Raw genomic sequence first — 20516 nt, forward strand, 5'->3', positions numbered from 1 at the left:
GAGGGCTGTGTGGAGGCAGTGTGACCTGTGAGGAGGGGGGCTGTGTTTAGGAGGTGTGACCTGTGAGGAGGGGGGCTGTGTGGAGGCAGTGTGACCTGTGTGGAGGGGGCCTGTGGGGAGGCAATGTGACTAGGGTTGCCACCTCTCCTGGATTTCCGGGAGTCTCCCGGATCCGGTGGCAACCCTCAAGGAGGCTTTTTCAGATTCCCGGATTCCGGGATTCTCCCGGAATTCGGGTGTTTGAAAAAGCCTCCATGCTCTCCGCCGCCGCGTAGAGACAGTTGCGTGCAAGATGATGATGTCATCATCATCTCGCGAGCCTGTCTGCAGGCCCAACGCCCGCCGCAATCCGCCCCCCCGCTGGTGTCGCCTGCCAGCCAGCCCAGCCAGCCAGCAAGCTAGCCTGCAAGCCAGCCCAGCCAGCCAACCCACAAGCCAGCCCAGCCAGCAAGCCAGCCCGCAAGCCATCCAAGCCAGCCCAGCCAGCCAGCCCAGCCCAGCCAGCCTTAGGTAACAGCCAGAACGTTTAATATATATCTTCAAGAAGCCGTCTGGAGGCAATTTGATCTGTGAGTAGGGTGGCTCTGTGGAGGCAGTGTGATCTGTGGAGGCAGTGTGATCTGTGGAGGCAGTGTGATCTGTGGAGGCAGGCTTTTTGCTAAATTACTTTGAAAAAAAGCAACCAAATATGATGCCAACACCTTTCTGCAAATCTGCAAGGGCTTTAGAGGGTGATTATAATTGGTTTGCAAAAGCAAAATTCTTCTTTAATGGACAAAACCATGCTGCACTGCAGGTGGGGAAGATGTAACGTGCACAGAGAGTTAGATTTTTGTTTCTGTGCAGGGTAAATACTGGCTGCTTTATTCTTACACTGCAATATAGATATCAGTTTGAACACACCCCACCCAAATGTAACTCTCTCTCTCTCTCTCTGTACATGTTACATCTGCCCCACCTGTAGTGCACATGGTTTTATCCATTTACAAACCAACCAGAATCAAACCCTTTAATTTGGTATATGACATGTCCTGCTTAAATAGCTGCACCATAGATATATATAATTAAAGTCACTCTTCTGCTATCAATATATAGATATTCCACTAATGAGAAAAACTGTCACTTATTCCTGTATCAGGAGCGATATATCTGCCAACGTTATTATGTCCTATATGAAACCACCTAATTATTGCTCTGATTGGCAGTACAGGTGTTTTTTAGAAATGACAGACGGCCACTTGGTGGCAGTGCTGGGACTTTGCAGCCATTGTTGAGAATCACCTCCAGGGTTCTCCACTACCCCCTTTGTGCAAATGGTCAATATCAAGAGTGGCAACTGGGGTTGACCATGCCCACACCACTTCAGAATAAAAAAAAAATACTAAGCACTGCTATCAGGGGGGACTACCATGACTCCAGTCCTGGGCCCAGACAGAATGGGGGCCCTGGATTGGAGTTTATCAAGTATCATTTGTCATAAACAAAGATCACATTACTATTTCAGAAGGCAGCCCTGTACAAAAGTGGGGTCGTGTGGAGAGGAGGGGGGGGGGGGCACTTTTTGTTTTTACCCGAGACCGGCACTGATGGAGGATCCTGGGTCCCGCTTCCCACTCTCCCACTGCAGGTAGCTGAGCAGTGGGGAGAGAGATAACAGTCTTCCGCACTGCCAACACAGGACACCCCCCCCCCTGCTGATTTTTTACAGACCACGCCCCCTTTTCTGTTGACCAACCCCTCTTTTTACCAGGACCCGGTGGCGATGTCAGCATTCGGGCTAGGGATGGCCATCGTTGCATCGATGGCAATTCTGCAACTGGCAATGGCTGACCATTGATATTTTTACATATCAATGATCAGCCATTGTGTTTGATTGATTGGCCTGTGGGCCAATCAAAACACAGGGGCGGGGCTTCGTGGATGTCGGAGCTCCGTGTCCCGGCATTTTGAAAAAAAAAAAAAGCAAAACATTGTTTTGCTGTTCCATCAAAGGAGGGAAACCAGCCGGTTCTCCCCCATCGATGGCAAAAGAATTCGACATCGGCCATGAACCATCGATGATTTCAAATCATCGATGGTCGATGGCCATCCCTAATTCGGGGACAGTGACTACCTTAGCAGCTGACCTTCCAGCCCCCTCCCAACAAGCCAGGGCCCAGATAGTTAACTTTCTTGGGGCGTCTGCCCACAAGGAGTTACATTTTGCGTCTTACATTCTCTGTATCTTCCTTTCACTAAAACCAGAAGACAAACCGAACAAAACAAGTAAAATAACAGAGACAAATAGGCGCATTATCTGGTGAATCTGACTACGCACTGTGGGCTGCATTTACTGTACTCGCCTCTGTATAAATGACCTATTTTGCCTTTTTTACATTGTTTGCAATAAAGCCTTGCCAAGGTTTGCGAAACAAAGCATGGGGTTTAGCATTGTAACCGGGAGAACACGTGCACTGAGAACTCATCCGTGGGGTACATAAATAGAACAGAACAACCTGTTCGTACACAACCTTGTGCTTAAGTGCGCCTTTACAACAGCGAAGAATGGGACGCATCTCACTGCAGAACTAAGCCGCGATTGGCAGGCATCACATTAAATGACAAATAAAAGGCAAGACTGATGTAACGCTGCAAGGTAGACGGAAATAGAGATTGCAATTAGCAGTTTCTCCATAGAAACCCGGAGACAAGGAAACAAATTAATTTGGTTTGGAAGCTTTTTTGACATATGGTGGTCACAGATGGATGGCACAAGCCTTGATTCCAATCCCTTACAGGTCTTTGCCAGATATATGTCAAAATTGCCTTAGGGAACGGAATGGAAAAGGTTTTTTTTGTTAATATTCTACTATACTGCATAGCTGTCAGCATCAATCGGCAGCGTGTCATTATATGGCGCCCTTTAGTCGGAGTATTTTGAAGAATCGTCTTTGACAGGACATGGCATTGAGTGACACGAATGCAAAATGTTGGTATTTAAAATTCAGTCCGGAGTTGCCGGCTGCGGGAGCTTATGGCAACATATATCTAAAAAGAACTCTTAAAATACACACGTGTGACAGCTTAAATGTAAGCAGTGTATCGTTTTAAACCTCCCCTGGCTGCAAGGCTTGGGCTGCAGCTCAATTCAAAATTCAAAAAGGGAACGGACATCAACTGCCACCAACTAACTTACTGCAGAGGTTGCGGCTCCCCTATTTGAAATTTTGACCATGCTGCAGCCCCAACCTTTAATTTACCACACCTCCCAACTGGATTTTTGGGACTGTCCCGCCTGGGGCTGGCAGTGTACTCCCCCACCACACAGCGTCTATTCTCTATGAGAGAGGGGCTGAGGGCATGGCCAGCAGCTCTCCCGGCACTCCCCCCCCCAAGTCTAAATGGGAGTGGGGCCTCAAGATCACGGACACACCCCTTTTTCACTAGGCCACGTCCCCTTCATGGGAATGCGCGTGACTCCGACAGGCAGGAGTCCCGCTATGACCAGACAAAATGTCAGGAGGTATCATGAACAAGGGCATAACTACCATGTGATGGGCCCCTGCAGCATTATCGGGGTTTTTTTAAATAAAAAATACCCTGTTCACGTGCTGCTACCACTGCCACCAGCACCCCCTCCTTTTTGCAATGACCTTGCCATGAGCCCACCTCCCCATTACTGATCATACTTACCAATCTCTGGACTTCACTGATTAGAGCCCCTGCAGCACTGCCGGTAATCAGGGCTTCCTGCTTCTGTGACCTCCCCATGCTTTAAAGTCAGCTGATGCTTTGCAGCACCACTTTACTGCACAGGAGTATTGCAGGACCCTGATGACCAGCAGGGCAATTAAAGCTGTGCAGGGATCAGACATTCACAGTGAGCCCTGTGAATTTGCCAGCCGAAGCTGGCGTTATTATCACAGGGCTCACTGCTGGGTTTTTTTTTTTACAGTTTTTTAAATTTATTTATTTCTTTTTTAGAAAATGTGTCTAGATCGCATTTCCCATTGTAGATATAGGAAATGTGATCTGGTTACAAAAAAAAAATTGCGAATGAAAGGTTTTGCTATTTTTTTTTACAAGACCTGCTCCAAGAGCCCTTTAATACATTCAGGTGATGCTAAAATAATGTGAAATGGGCGTAAAAACATCATACATTAATTTACTAAAAATAATTATAATAAATAAGCCCCTTAGAGATAAGCAAAAGTAAATGTGAATCCACCACACTGGGGTCAACGACTGATAAAACTGGTAGTGAGTGATAAAGATTGTTGCTTATGATAAATCAGCCCCTAACTGTCATACATTCAGCTTCTAACTGTCACATGTTTGAAAATGCTAGTTGGGAGCTGATTGGCCGCAGAACAATTTATCATATTTATCATATGCAACTTTATCATTCACAACAATTTATATCACTTGTTGTCCTTGATAAATGGCAGGGGTGATTCATAACCACATAGAGGGCAATTCAGACTTGAACGCAGCTTTGCACTCACAGATGAATATATTTTGACTGCATGCAATCTTACTGTCTCCAGACCTTTAACCATTAAATCATCCATCATAATTACTCCCAGGAAGAGGTCCTTGGTACAGAAAAGTGTTTATGTCTGCTATCCCTTCCAAGGGGCATTCTGCCCGAAAATATGGCATCCGCTAAGGAAGCTCAACAGCTTGTGCTACAGCAGTAGCTGGCATCAGCTCGCAAAGCTGAGATAATTGTATTACCCACAAACCAACCCGGTCTGCATTCTAGGATTCAACCTTCTGGTGGCGCAAACGATTACTGACAGACCACAGACCACACGTCAATGGACTTTTACATTTTAAATACATCTTTAGCCCCTTTCCTCACCTAAAAATGTGCCTAGTCCAAATTTGATCTGATGACCAACAAAAAGGCAAGAAGGGTCACATAGGCTGAGGGGATATTCAATCACAGCCAGGGGAAAAATCTGCACTTTTCGTTAGCTTTTAGGGCGACGGCGACTCACCCTATTCAATCAACGAAAACTACATAAATCAAAGAAATTGCCTTGAATTCACGTGTTTTGGTGAATTCGCGCCCGCTTTCGCATGCTTTTGCTGACATTTTCGCCCCTGCCGATTTGCCTAAAAAAGGTGAAATGGAATGTATGAAAATGTACTAAAAAAATGGGCGAAAACACCCATGATTGAATTCTGATTGGTGAATCATTGATGATTTTTCGCCTAGCCAGGAAATTCAGCAAGGATTGAATACCCCTATAAGTAGTACAAAATAGACAAATTATATGAATGTAAATTAGCAACCAAACTGTAAAATCAAAATAAGGTACTAAGGTTTGGGCAGGTAGCAGGGAATGACGGGCAAGTAGATAAAACAAAACAATGGGTAGCATAAGAAGCACTGTTGGTTCTGCTCCCTTGTCCTCAAACCAAGTGAAAAAGATGGAAGAAAACAAGAGATGTACCAATAAGATTATTGGTTCAATATAGGATTGCTTCTACATGTATAGACTCACCTGAATTAGGTGAAACGTAGACACAAATTTGTATTTCCCTATAAGACTGATACAAGACCGTAATCCCTTTTACATTGGTCGTTTTCCGAAGAGTTCACCCAATAAGTATATTACTTCTTTGCTGTTCCTGATCTTGTTGAGTAGTCTTTCCAAATAACAGGATATAAACCTTAATAAAGAAGATCAAAAAAGGGTAATATCGCCCAAAAATCTAATTATATTTAATTGATGTCAAACACAACCCAAACATCGGGAAGAAACCAGGTTAGCTAAATATAAGAAGTCCTTAACTTTTATCCGGAATAGTCAAGGCAGAGCAAAAAATATCTATCAATCTACCCAAACAATATAGAGCAAAATACATATATAATGTATATAGCAAAAATAAAAAGTCCATATTGCACAGAACACAACTAGCAGCATAAAAACCAACGCGTTTTGATCCAGAATAAAGTGTACATACTGTACAGTAGCAAACAATGGTCAACTGTGAATGGGTATACAGTAGGTAAATTTTTCCCCTTCAACGAGGAAGAGAACATGAATATATCGTCAGAATTTAAATCTATAAACTGTAATAAAAATTGTCTGAAAATTAAATAAAAAAAATGGAACAAAGATATTATTGAGGTCATAGAGAGGTTTTCAGAATATGGCTGCAGATTATCCATATGCCAAGCACCGTTATCCTTCATACGTGACTTTGTTCATGTGTATTTTTTAAATAGCTTCAGGAAATATCATAAAATTACATCTATTCTTCATGGCAAGTCAGCAAAGATGAAATGATAATTATGGGGGAGGGGGAGAGGAAGTAACAAATAAAAACCCATCCAAATATCTGAGGACGCCGCTGAACGTAAGTAGGTGGGGAAACGCTTAGAGTGGTGAGCTAAAACTGCCCAGTTAGAGCGGACCTCAGCATATTTTTTATACCAGTGTTTCTCTTTGACATCATTTGGGACAACCCAAATTCAAGTTATATTCGTGTCAGCCTGTGCAATAGAAAGCCCCAGCAGCCTGAAGGTAAGTGATTGGTCTCATTAAAAATTTGGATCAGAATAATACCATTCAGTACCCCTCCCTCTTGCCTGAGCATACTAATAATGCTGGCTCTCCCATTTGTGCAGCAGCAGAAGGAAGAAGGAGGCAGCTAGAATGCAAGCAGGGCAGAGTGCAGTGCAGGCAGAGAAACAGGCATATCCAGGGCAGTAGAGAGCCTGGTTGGGCCCAGGTACTTTAAGAACCTCCCGGGCCACACAGCAGCCCATCACACAGCAACATGTATTGGGTCGAGAAGAGCTGCTGCTGCTAGGTAATGGGGGCCCCACTGGGTTCCTCCATCAGACATGGGCCCAGCTAATTAGGGGTGCCGGATGACTGGCTGACATGGGGGATCCCGATGGTCAGCATCCCGATGTCGGAATCCCAGGGGGGATCCCAACTTACAGGGGATATTCTCCCTTGTGGAGGTCCACGACCAATGTTCCCTCTAATTTTACGAAGGCTGTGTGCGGCAAAGGATTTTGGCTGTGCAACTTTGGAAGGAAATTAAAAATTTTGTGCGTCCCTTATATATAACTGGAAAATGACGTTCAGCATTTGTGTTAACTTTACTTTAAAATGATATTAAACATTTAAACATTCAAAACACAGCACACGATTAGTAGTTAATGGGTGAAACACACATTGAGTCCACAACTGCAAAAAGGGACCACTGCTGCTTTGTGCGCTCTGTTGTAATGTCTGTGCGCACGCTCATCAAGTTGTGTGCGCGCGCACGTGCACACAGCTTCGAGGGAACACTGTCCACGACCCCCATAGAGGGAGAATTTCAATTGTGGCAAGCAAAGTGAGCCACCGAGCCCGCAGCGTGCCGAGCGCAGTGAGCCCGCAAGGGGCTTCTTTGTGCTTGCCCCTCTGTCAGAGCACCATCAGTCGGGATACTGACCATCGGGATCCACCCTGTTGGACCGCCATACCACACCCGCAATTAGTACACCCTCGCCCAATCATTCAGCAGCAATGGGCACATCAGCTTTCATGTACCTATAGAGCTTAGTGGGTAGAGGGCTGTAAGTGACCCAGGGATTCTATTGTTTGTTTGTTTAACAACATGACATATGATTTTATTATGCACCAGCAGTGTCATTTATTACTGTGATTATGCTAAATTCATAATTATATTTGTCTGTCGGATAACGCTTAGATTTTCTTGTGTTTTTTTGCATAAATAAAACAACTGGGAATGACAAAACTATTTTGCTAGATAGCACTGAAGGCATGCCAGCAGCCACAATACCAACGCTGGCATCCCGATGGAATGCCAACATCGATTAGGATGCTGGCACTGGAATCTCACCTCGATTGCCAGCATCCCGAATGCAAGTATGCCAAGAGCATTAGGCTGTGGGGTGAGGGGTTAGGTTTAAGCTGGTGGTTAGTGTAAGGCACTAGCCTTGGGGGTGCCCAGGGAACTTAAGACATGGGAGCCCCAGTGGAAGGTGGTGAAAGTGGTGGTGGGTTATATTAGAATATGCATATCTCCCTACATGACCCATTACAGTTCAAGCTCTTGAAACCTTATACTTTTTTCTCTGCCTGCACTCCATACTGTCCTGCTCCCATTCCGAATGCCTTTTTCTGCTGCTGCATAAGAGGGACAGCTAGTGATGTTACAGCTGAGGGGCACCTGGTAATAGGGGGCTTGGGTTACAGTATGCCCTGCGTCCCCCCTTAACCTGGATATGGCACTGGCGGGAATGTTAGGGCTATGTTGCTGGGAGGAAGGGTAAGGTGGGCCACGGGGAAGAGAAGTATACTTACCTGAACTCTGTTGGGATTCCTTCCATCAAAATGCTGGTGTCGGTATTCTGACTGCAAGCATCCCAACTGCTGGTCATCCATATGTATCTAAATCTGTGTAAAAGCGGTTCAAATGAAGCAACCGCATCTTTCTCTCATGCCAAGTTCTGTTGCCTTTTATGTGCAACTTTGTACATGTTTTAAAACTAATTCCTGTGCAGTTAAAGTCACGTCCTGACATCTCTGGTAAACTGTCAGACGGCTTTTTACAGTGTTGCAAATAAGATACAATTTAAATAAATATACAGTACTTTACTCATCTCAGAGCATCTCGGCCATGCCGGGATATCGCTATGCACGATGTATAGACAACCAGTACTGAAAATAATCTTAATATACAGTACCTAGAATGGATCAGTAATAACTATTATACACTTCAGATAAGAAACAAATCTCAAATAGATGTCCATAAAATAGGAATAAAGATATGGGAGAGTTTATGAGGCCAATACCAACAGGGCGATGTATACTGAGGGTTAAGCAGGAATAGTGGGATTGGGTGGGCAAATTTCGAGATCCTATTTATTAACTATTATGCGATAGATAACATACCTCCCAACTTCTTGGGAGCCGGAGGAGGGACAGGGCACTGGACGCTGTAGGCGCGTTGGAAAATTTCGGGGGCGTGGCCTAATTTCGGGGTGTGGCCTATACGCGTGGCTCTCTCGCGAGGCCACGCTCCCGTTTTGATGCTATGGGGGCATGACCCAGAGGCTCTGTGAGCCTCTAGCCATGCCCCCAGCCCCCTGGCTGCGGGAATAGACGTTTATTCCCCGCTGTTCACCAGCCAACAGGGGGGGCTCCCAACAGCCCCCCTCGCCGCGGGACACTGCCGGCCGCGGGAGGGACGCAGGAATGTCCCTGAAAACAGGGACATTCCCGCGGTTTTCGGGACTGTTGGGAGGTATGAGATAATATTTAATAATGAAGATTATAACACCTCTAACGGCAACTTAAAACTCTTGTAATAGTGACTTCAGGAAATATTATCATCTAAATACATCTAGAAGGAATCGTGTAGTTCCTTGGTGGAATATACAGATTTTTCATGTAAAAAAAAAAGTGGATAAAAAGTGGATAAAAAGTTACACGCAGTTGATGTACAAAAGGACAGTTATTCCTGATTAGAAGTTGGCAAAGATAAAAAGGAGGATAATTATGGCTGGGGGGGGGGGATTAAATATAATAAGTCCAATTACAAGATTAATACCGATCCAAATTTTAATTCCGTAATAACTTCTCAATTGCATTTCAATCTTTTAATTTCCTTTGCTTGTTTTTTTGGTCTAAATCGTAGATCGAGAATCAATATAAATAAATAATTTTATTTTTTTTAATAAATGAAATGTCCTAGAGTGGCAGCTAGAGACAATGGGGTAAAGTTACAAAGATGGGTGTTCTATTGAAGATGGAATGTTGCCCAAAGTCAGGGATAAAAGCTGGACTCAAACAGCACCGTAGTTGGGTCCAAGCCACAAGCAACATTCAGGAAACCAGGAATAAAGGAAGATTGTTTTAAAGCTAGAACACAAACACTGTACAAATGTTATACCCCTTTCACATCAGCCTGAATTCCCGGGTTGGCTCCAGGAACAACCCGCGACTACCACTGATGTGCAAGGTTCCCAAATTGACGGGAAAATTTACCCGGAATTCAACCCAGCTAGGCATCCCGGCTGGCTTACAGGGTCCGATCTGGGCAGCGGGGTCCGGGTAGTGGGTGGCGGGGTTTGGGCAGCGGGTGGCAGGGCCCGGGGTCCAGACTGTAGGGATCTGGGCAGCGGCAGCTGGGTGCTTGTAGTTCTAGTTGCTGGGCGGGAAGTGCTGCTGGATTTGAAAAGACTGGCTGGACGCTCTCAGCCAATCAGTGTCCGGCCAGTCTTTTCAAAATGTTTTCAAATTCTCCCACCCTGCTGCCTGGCAAATAGCGCTACAAGCCCTGCTGCCTGTACCCCGTCACCCGATGCCCCCTCACACCAAAAAAGAAGGAACTAGGCTGGTGTGAAAGGGGCCAACCCGGGAATGTCCCTGATTGAGCCCTGGACTGTATTCCCGGGTAAGTCTCTGCATTTTCTGGTGTGAAAGGGGTTTTACTGAATGGAATGGATAAGTTCTGCTATATTAAGTTTGAGAGGTTTCTCCAAAGATTTGGCAAGCATAAGGTAGAGAAGCACTGTACGTGCCTCAATGTAAATGAACAGCTCTCCTAGCCAATAGATTGGACCAAAGTCAAGCAACCAACCATCTGCTAATCATTAACTCATCGTAGCCTGCTGAAAAGTTTGATCAGTTGTACTATCTAGCCTCTACTGATTAAAGGGAGATAAAGTTGATTCATGGAGGGAGATAAAGTTGAATCACGGTGCCCTTGGAGTATCAGCATAGCTTTTCACAGCAGCTCAAGGACAAAAGTTTTTTTTTATTTGAGCAATTTTACAAAAAGAAAAATTACTCATACAGTATGTCATAATTAGGTTCCGTTATGTGATGGTAGACAGGGTTGCAATTCTGTTTGTCCACAATTTTATGATTCGCAGCTGCCAACATGGGTTTTGTCTATCACGTGGACCATACATAATTTGATTTGGTCCTGGACCACCAACTCGTGGCAACCCTGGAAGCGCTCTTCCAAGCCCACTTTGGGAACCAATGCCTTAGAGTAAAGCACAGTATTGTTGGCAATAACAAGAATGTATTTTATAGCTTGAAAATGAGCATGTGTAATATGTATGTAAGCCCTTATTGGAGCTCTCATTACCTATGCAGATAGATCGGAGACGTGGAGGGGCCAGACACTTTGACCACCCAATGGCACTGTACATCTGACTTCTCCACCACCAGGGATTTTTGGCTGTCTTCCTCACATGAAAGGTGTTCATTATGTCTTGGTACAGACAATATTTAGTTTTATGAGATGTTGCGAGTCTGTAAAATCTTCACCAAACCCTTTTTTAAGTGAATTTATTTAAAGCTTTGTCATCTACAACTAGTTTAATAAAGCCCCGTGACTTTGGAATGGAATTATAAGACTTAGCCAGACTGTGGTCTGCAAATTATATTTAGGCACTAGTAGGCGACATAGGGTTGGGGGGTGGGTGTTGGTTTAGGCACTTAGAAAGGGGTATAGGGGGGTATAGGGGTAGGATTGTTCAGGTTAGGTACAAACTGGGAGGGGGTTAGGATTAGGCTGCAGGAAAGGAGGGTTTTGGGTTGGGGGGTTTAGTGGGAAGGTTAGTATTCTGACTGGACACCTGTTAGTATTCACCCTATCGGGATGCTGGTGTCAGTATTCTGCCCGCCGGTATCTTGTTCACCGGTCATCTGTATGTATTCCGTCCCATGGCATCAGCTAGTTAAGAGTGAATATTTCAAAAAGGTTGATCAGTTTCATTGTTCCTTTGTTGCTAGACCAGTTATGGATACCAGTGCTGGCTATGCTTCAGGTGCCATTTTGCAGAAATACCAGCAAGATATCTAAGAGTCAGATTGTCCTTCGTACCAAGGAGCAAAGGGAAGTAACTTTCTTAAATCCACACACCTCATACTCTACCGCCCAGAACAAATACATAAATCATTAAGGAGCACCCTTCTTAGAAAACTTACTACAGACAATACGTCAATAAACTCCAAGGTTGTGGGAAGGTGTGCCAGCAATTGGCCACACAAAGATAGAAAACACTTCAGATGTACACGGAGACTGTACACACCAAAGGTTCACCGGCAGGAAGATCATTATTAAATGAGACCTACCATATTTCTGAAAATAGTTTATACAGCAAACCCAAGAAGCATTTCCGATGTGTGAGATAGAGGAGGAGAGTCAGAACTGGACAGTAAACGTCATTTATTTCTTTTAGAAGAGGCAATGACATCAGTACAAATGCTTTCAGAACATGTTAAGACATCCCCGGACTATTTGTGTTCACAAGCGCCGCCACTATAAGGCAGCAGGCTTGGCTCTCTATAGCTATTTGTTAGACCCACCTAATATTCAATACTTGGTGATGGCCTTCAAAATATTGAAAAGAAATTAAGGTAATCTGCTTCGCTGCAATATCTTTCTACTTTGCAGTAAACTGCCGAAGCAATGACAACGGGCAACTAACAGTAATGGTTTTTGCCAAGTTCTCATGTATGTGATAGGTGAGGGGTACCTCAAATTTATTAGTCTATGTTTTCCATAATACCTGCCGATCTGTAGATTATGTCAGTTGGGAATGAATGCAGCATATGTTTGAAAATGTGAGTTAGTAATGACTACACCTGTGCAGCAGCAAGGTGGTCTGGAAAACGTGACCTGTTGGTAGACCTCGAGGACCGGTTTTGCCAGCCCTGTAAGAGATATATCACAAGAGAGAGAATAAATCTTGGCTAAGGTCATGAAGTGCCTCCCAATAATATCAATAAATGTCCCTTTCACCCGATAGAGGAGCACAGAAAAATTAGAAAATTTGAAATAACCAGCAATCAGAAAATGTAATCTGTACACTAAGGGGTTTATTTACTAAGATGGTAGTTCTGTTGTAGATTGGATGTAGCTATGGGCAACCAATCAGAATCTACTTCGTATTTCTAGAAGATTATGGATAAAATATGATTGGATGCAACATTCCATCTTTAATAGAACTCCCATCTTAGTAAATAAACCCTTAAGACCGCAATATTTTCACAGTGTGGCTGTAAAATATAATAAACAAAAAATATATACATATTTTTTTATAATGTATATTTAAATGATATTTTTTTGCTAGAAGGTAGCAAATACTTCAATAACAACAATTTGCACTTTATTGTACCATCATTTAAATCCCTCAAGGTGGTTTATTGCACCAACATCCTCCTATTGTACCAGCTTTATCAAACAATTTTTTTTCAAATGAGTAATAAAAGCCTTCATTTTATCACATATTTTTAATAATGTCCAAAAAAGTACCTGACACCATAAACACAATTTTAACATAAAATAAACTGGAAAAAAACAGGCATCGGATTTAAATTTTATCTTTTTTTTCTTTCAAAATAAATTACAATTTTTTTACAGATACAAAGCTAAATAAAGCAATTTGTACATCTTATGAAAACATTATCATCATCATCATTAAACATCCAAATAAAACAATACATTCTCTATTTTATGTCATAAGCAGCAGCAAAATGAAAGAGAACCATTATTCACAATTTTTTATAAATCTTTTTTTTTTCTTATTCACACAGTATTTGTTCGCAAATAAATTACAAGCACTTTTAGCCCACAAAAAAATGTTTGTAGTATTGGCACAATGAATCTAGACACATACAAGGGACTCTTAATCATTATTTCACCCGGGTTCCAAGAATTTATGATGTCTTACATGATATACTATAGTTTATATATGCTCATGTTCGGTAGGTTATTTATTCACTTGCACTTCACACAGACACCTTATATACAGCACTCCATTAGTTTATATATAATTTTTTATCTTTGTCATTGTTCCACAGTATTATTTATGAGCATGTCAGAAATTTGGAAAACTGATATGTAATTGATCAATAGGTAGACACACGAAATATTAATACTATAAGCTAAGCAACACTTTTCAGGCAGGCATATTTACCGGATTAAATTGTACACGGAGCTATTTTATTTTTATCAACAGTGAGTGGTGCGACAATTAAAATCACAGCTGTATCATTGATAAAATGTGTAATCTTGTATTCTACACAAATGCCCTTCTCTGTAGTGCTAATTTAACCATTGCCATTTTTTAACACTAAAATATTTTTGTATTGGTTATTTGGTGGATCAAATGATGGAATTATCAATTTTTTATTGAGTTGTAACAATTCCGTACCACAAAACCGATCTACCCATGTATCCAAATTTTTTAGTACAGTCCGGAGCATTAAGAGATGATTCGGGAGATTGCTATTCCCATATTTGTCAATTTTTTTGTTGGCAACATAAGTATCAGAAAAAAATGGATTGTATTTCGCTAAATTTTATTTAGTAAGTACATGCATTGGCATGCTTGAATAACTGCATTAGACTATCCACTGGCTTCATAGATAACTAACAACCAATCAACAATGATAAACGAAAATGTCATATTAATAATTGAAATTTTAAATTAGTAATTTATATGAATGCAATTTATAACGAACCTCTGAGTGAGCCAATCTTAGCCTAACAGAAGATAAATTCGTTAGAAAGATTTATCCTACAAAAACACAGTGGAGCTCATATGTGAACTACTGTACTGTATACTGGTTGTGCATGGCGAAACATATTGATATTCAATACCCGCTGCTATTTCCAATAGGGGAAATTGCGTTGGCCACTTATTCAATGCTGTAATTTCTAACAGCATTAAAGTCAGAATTCGACAAAATTGATCCAACTTAAATCCAATTAGATCTGTTTTGTCGAAAATGGCCTTGGATTGTCGAATTCACATACAGATCTCGATAAACCAAGGCCATTTTCGCCGACACGGTCCCTTTTCGACAGTGGACAGGCATAACATTGAATTCCGTGAGATGTTATACTGTTAAGCTGGGCGAAAACGACCCGGTATTCCGGGTTGGACATTCCGACAGTCAGAATCCCACACTGAATACCCTCCTAGTCTCTGTTTCTAGCAGAAACCTCCAAAAACCAGATAATGGTTTGCTGTGAGTCCGAAAAATCTGAAGAGCTACAAAGTGTTAAATTGTTAATTTGACATCTCCTACCACATTATATTTTGATATTTGATATTATTAATCATGAAAGTGAGGGAATACAGAATGGTTGAAGATTTTACATTGGTTAAAGAGAGTCAAGAAGTGTGAGTCCCATTCAAATAACAGGACAGACCAGAGCTGGTCTGACACTTAAATCCAGTGTCAGCTCCAGAGGTGGGAATGCGGCAGTTTGGAATGTAAGTTGGTTTGCCTCCCCTATTTGAATTTTGAACTGTGCTGCAGTCCCTTTTCTGGAGCCTCCCTTGCTTAAATCAATTTGCGGAAGGTTGTGTGTGGCTAATACCCCAAAATAACCGCACTCACCGCCACTTTATCTAATTTAAACTATCCAGCTATGAAAAAAAAAATCTTATTTTTGCACTGTCCTGATAAACAATAAACAATCCATACTTAGGATTTAACCTTCGGCTAGAGATGGGCAAAACGGATCTTTAAGCTGAGCGGGGATCCGGCGGATCTCTCTGTGGAAAGATACGCATCTTTTAGACAGGGCCTCGGTTCACTTTTAGCAAAAAAGGAGAATATACATGATCGATGGCTGGGTGCAGAATCGCCATCGATGGCAACCATCAATGGCGTCTGCACCGATGGCCATCCCTGGCAGCAGCAGCTAATCTTTCTATCACTTGTAGTCAAAGCACTGTACTCAGTCTCCAGAGGTAGTACATCTCAGCTGCCACAGGTGGCAGCACTGAGATCAGGAAAATGCATTGCAATGGAAAATGAAACTGAAAACTGAAACGGATCACCTTTTTGGGCTCGGCGGATCACTCGTTCTTGGATGGGATCCGTTCAAAAGATCCAGTTCGTTCGCGACCGACGCTCTATACCTCTCTACTCTATACCCCTTGCTCTAGTTGCAAATACCACTGTATGGTGCTACAAATGACAATTTATACTGTTTTGTGCTTTGAGATGATCTGCAATGCATGGTCTATATTACTTATCATTTGTCTTTCTCTGTACACGCTATATGCTACTCTTATACATTGCAAAATACGAGTAGCAGTTAAGCTACTGTATAATAACAAAATAATGGTGTATTAAACCTTCTCAAGAGAACAGTGTAATGTCCAGAAAACATTTTTGTTGATCCTCCAATTGGAACAAATTACATTCTGTATGGATGACTTGCATTAATACAATTTGGGGAATCAGGTGAAGCTCTCTTGGTATATACTGTATGCAAAATGGTATTTAGATTTGTGTAAGACATTTTCTTGTGCACATGTAGTGTATGGGATTACGGCTTGGCGCAGGGTGAGATTTAACATGTGGAGTTAAGATGGGGACAGGGAAGGGTTAGAACAGGGGTGGCCAAACCAGGTCCTCAAGATCTACCAACTGTCCACATATTTCCAAATTACCTAACTGGTGCACAGCTGTAGTCATTACTAACTGTCATATTTCCCAGACCACCTAGCTGGTGCACAGCTGTAGTCATTACTAACTGTCACATTCCCAGATCACCTAGCTGTTGCACAGCTGTAGTCATTACTAACTGTCATATTTCCCAGACCACCTAGCTGGTGCACAGCTGTAGTCATTACTAACTGTCATATTTTCAAACCTGCTGCATTCATTCCTACTATAGATCCACAGGTTGTCTGGAATGCATGAACTGTTGGTAGATCTTGAGGACAGGTTTGGCCACCCCAGGGTTAGAATAACCATTGAATATGTAACACATGGTTGTAACTATGAAATTTACTGTCCATACCCTTGCTAAACAAAGCACCATACACATACATTGACACTTGCCAATTTTGCTATACTGTAGACCCAAAGAATAATATTCCATGCGCATCATGGTTGGCATAAAAATTTTTTTTCTTATTTTTCACTCATTTTGCCAAGCTTACTTCACAGTGGAGAGCCAGGGGATCATGTGCCCCTTGAGTCGGATTTTGGTGTTTTGGGACAGCAGATGATCAGCCTGGTGCACATTATGCAACAAACATCGGCACAACTGCAACAGTATTTTGATTTTAGATAGCCTTGATTCTATGGGTGTCCAGGAGCCATGTAGAACCAGTTGTGGATTATTAGACAGTTTCTAGCTAGTCAACAGGTCGACACCAAAAAGTCGCCATGCATGGTCAAAGGATGACATGGTCAAAAGGTCAATGTGAAAAGGGTCTACACAGGAAAATGTTGACATGAGTTTTCCACAGTCCACATGGACCTCCAGTTAGTGTAATGCGTACCCTCACATTGCTTCTCAATTGTAGTCCACATGGATGACAAAGTATGAATATGTCCCAAAAAAAGACAACCTTTTTCATGTCGACCTTTTGACCATGTTGACCTACAGATGGAGCCACGCTCATCCAGGCGGCTCTCGTCATGAATGTGCACTGCAGGGGGGCGACTATTAGACCCAGCACTTAGGTGCGCCACGGGAGTGCACAGAGACGCCCCCATTACTGCGATTGGGGCACGCGATCATCACATACACATGCGCGTCCCATTCTGAGATGGGCATGCTGCGACGCACAAAGAGCCATGAGCAGCGTGGCTCCATCTGTATTGCTTGTGGACCTTTTGGTGTTGACCTCTTTGACTGTGTTTCTAGACACTACAGCTCTATCGACCGGAACCAGTAGAACCAATATTGGTGATTGACAAGGTACAGGAGAAATAAATGGAGAAAAATATCAGGGACAGATAGGTAAATCAGAGAGAGAGAGAGAGAGAGAGAGAGAGAGAGAGAGAGAGAGAGAGAGAGAGAGATAAGAAGTAAATTTAGTTAATTTCTATGTAGGTAAGTGTATTTATCTTTTAATTTTAACACAGGATTTTTGCTGCAGAAAATTTTCAAATCCTCTATAATAAAAGGCAAAAACTGCTCCTCTATTGCGTCATTTCAAGTGTTTTGCACGCCGACTGCCACAAGGTAGCACCCACCAGAACTGATATTACTATTCTGTTCCATTATTTTAAAATGATGTTTATAAAAATATATGTAATAATAAAATAATAATAATTATCATCATAATGAAATTAAATATGGTTTTATTTTGATTAAATGAATAAAGTTTATTTTTTTATCTTGCTACTTTTTAACCTTTGAGTGCCAATGTTGCTGTAAACAATCCTCAAAATATCCGCTAAAAATGCCAGCATCGCTCACAGCGACAGTTCTTTTAGTATAAATAAATTAAAAAACAGCCAAGTCAATTGATTGAATTTTAGTTTAGTATTACACCAAAAAATAAAAAGTCACTGTGAGCGATGACGACATTTTTAGTGGATATTTTGAGGATCTCTCACAGCAAAGTTGGCACTTAAAAGGTTTAATAAAAAGTTTAATTTTCACACCTATTTTGACAAGTTCCTTTGGTATTTAAAGGGTTGAGAAGAGGAGAGTAAAAAGCAGTTGCAGGGTAAGATGCACACCTTGAATTTCATTAAAGATTCATTAAAAAGTCCCTTTTGTTTGTCCTTTATTCAATGAAACTCAGGGACATGAGACTTGATATTAGATAAGGTGAAATAAGGTTAAAATCACATACATTTATGACAGAAAACATACATTGTGTGTTTAATTTAGTTGGGAAAAGTGTGCAAACAATAGTGTTTAAAATATAGAGCCTATGTTATGCCGTTATATGTGTTTGTATTGTGTCTAGGAGGAATAGGTGCTGGTTTAATTTATTCAAAGTTTCTAGCTAAATTGCTAGTGTATATTTCTGTTCTTGCACAGAGCCCAGACTATTCTTCATTAACTCTTTAGGGTCCCTGTTTACATCCCCCGCACATTAAAAACATTCATTTACTATTTATTTTGTTCATTTTTCAGCATTAGGCTTATCTCTGTAGGGTCCGACACATGTTTCACCTTTCTAAGAGGCTTTATCAAGGCCTTGATAAAGCCTCTTAGATAGGTGAAACACGTGTCGGGGGATGTAAACAGGGACCCTAAAGAGTTAACTGCTGGTACAGGCAGGAACTCTCACCAAGGGACAAAGGAGAGAGATACCAATAAAGTTATTGGCTATTTTCTAAATGAAATTAAGTTTAAGCCCATTATAACTGCAGACTCTTGTGATTCAGTTGCAATACACAACATCCTGTACCCTTGTCTGATCCCTGCTAAGTGAGAATCTTTACATAATATCTGAAATTGCAACAAATGTATCCCAATTAAAGGACAATAAAGAAAAAAAATACGATAGATGCAAAACATCCCCAAGGGAGAATAGTCTGGGCTCTGTGCAAGAACAGAAATATACACTAGCAATTTAGCTAGAAACTTGGAAAAAATAAAACCAGCACCTATTCCTCCTAGACACAATACAAACACATATAACGGCATAACATATATTTTAAACACTATTGTTTGCACACTTTTCCCAACTAAATTAAACACACAATGCATGTTTTCTGTCATAAATGTATGTGATTTTAACCCCTTATTTCACCTTATCTAATCTTAAGTCTCATGTCCCTGAGTTTTATCGAATAAAGGACAAACAAGGACTTTTTAATGAATCTTTAATGAAATACATTTTTTTTAATCTTATTAAAGGTGTGCGTCGAACCCTGCAACTCCTTTTTCCTTTCCTCTTCTCATGTTTAATACTGGTTGTTAAAAGATAGCACCCCCACCAAGATATAAAAATAAGGTGGACAAGCAGACCTAGATTTATAGGTATAAGTAAGCAGAGTTTAGACTTTACCACACCACACCCTAGTTAAAGGGTTGAACATAAGGACACCACTAAATCTCATTAGCACGGTGCCACTTCAGCCACTTAAACCACCGTTCTCAAGCAAAACCAGGCATTTACCTTTTTTGAGCATGTGTTATATACCTACAGTTAAATCCCTTTTTAATGATGGGTCAATGTTCATATGCCAGTGCTAAGTACTCTTCCCTCAGACTGAAATTATTCTGCCAGCCCCTAGCAAGAAAGTTATGCCCCTCTATCCACTCCAATCTTGTCCACAAAAAGCCCAGCTTCCCCCACTATTACCCTGTGCAAAATGGTACATATTACTAGCTGAGCTGGGGAGCCTGCAAGAGCCAGAACATTAATTATCTATAGACTCCCTATGCATTGGTGACATCCATTGCTTTGGTTAGTTCCCAGACAGGGTGATTTATTGTGTTGTTTCCCTCCAGTTTGTACACAGTTAGATTGTGTGAGATGAGACCCACACATGGCTCAAGACACCTGGGAAGTGTTAAATGGTCCTCGTTGCCAGTGCAATGTTCCAATAATAAAGTTCACATAAATGGTTGCAAATTTGTGCTTCTCAAATGTATTGTTATACCAATGCCTGCATCAAACATAAGATCGCTATTTCAAACTGAAATCAGTAGCACCAATATGATAATGTACTTATATAATGTGAATCAATCAATGAAGGCTACATGGCTTTTATAGATTCTACATTGCATTAATAGGGAAAAATTACTAATTATTG

The sequence above is a fragment of the Crinia signifera genome, chromosome 2, assembly GCF_055691185.1.
Source record: "Crinia signifera chromosome 2, ASM5569118v1, whole genome shotgun sequence".
NCBI classification, from domain to species: domain Eukaryota; kingdom Metazoa; phylum Chordata; class Amphibia; order Anura; family Myobatrachidae; genus Crinia; species Crinia signifera.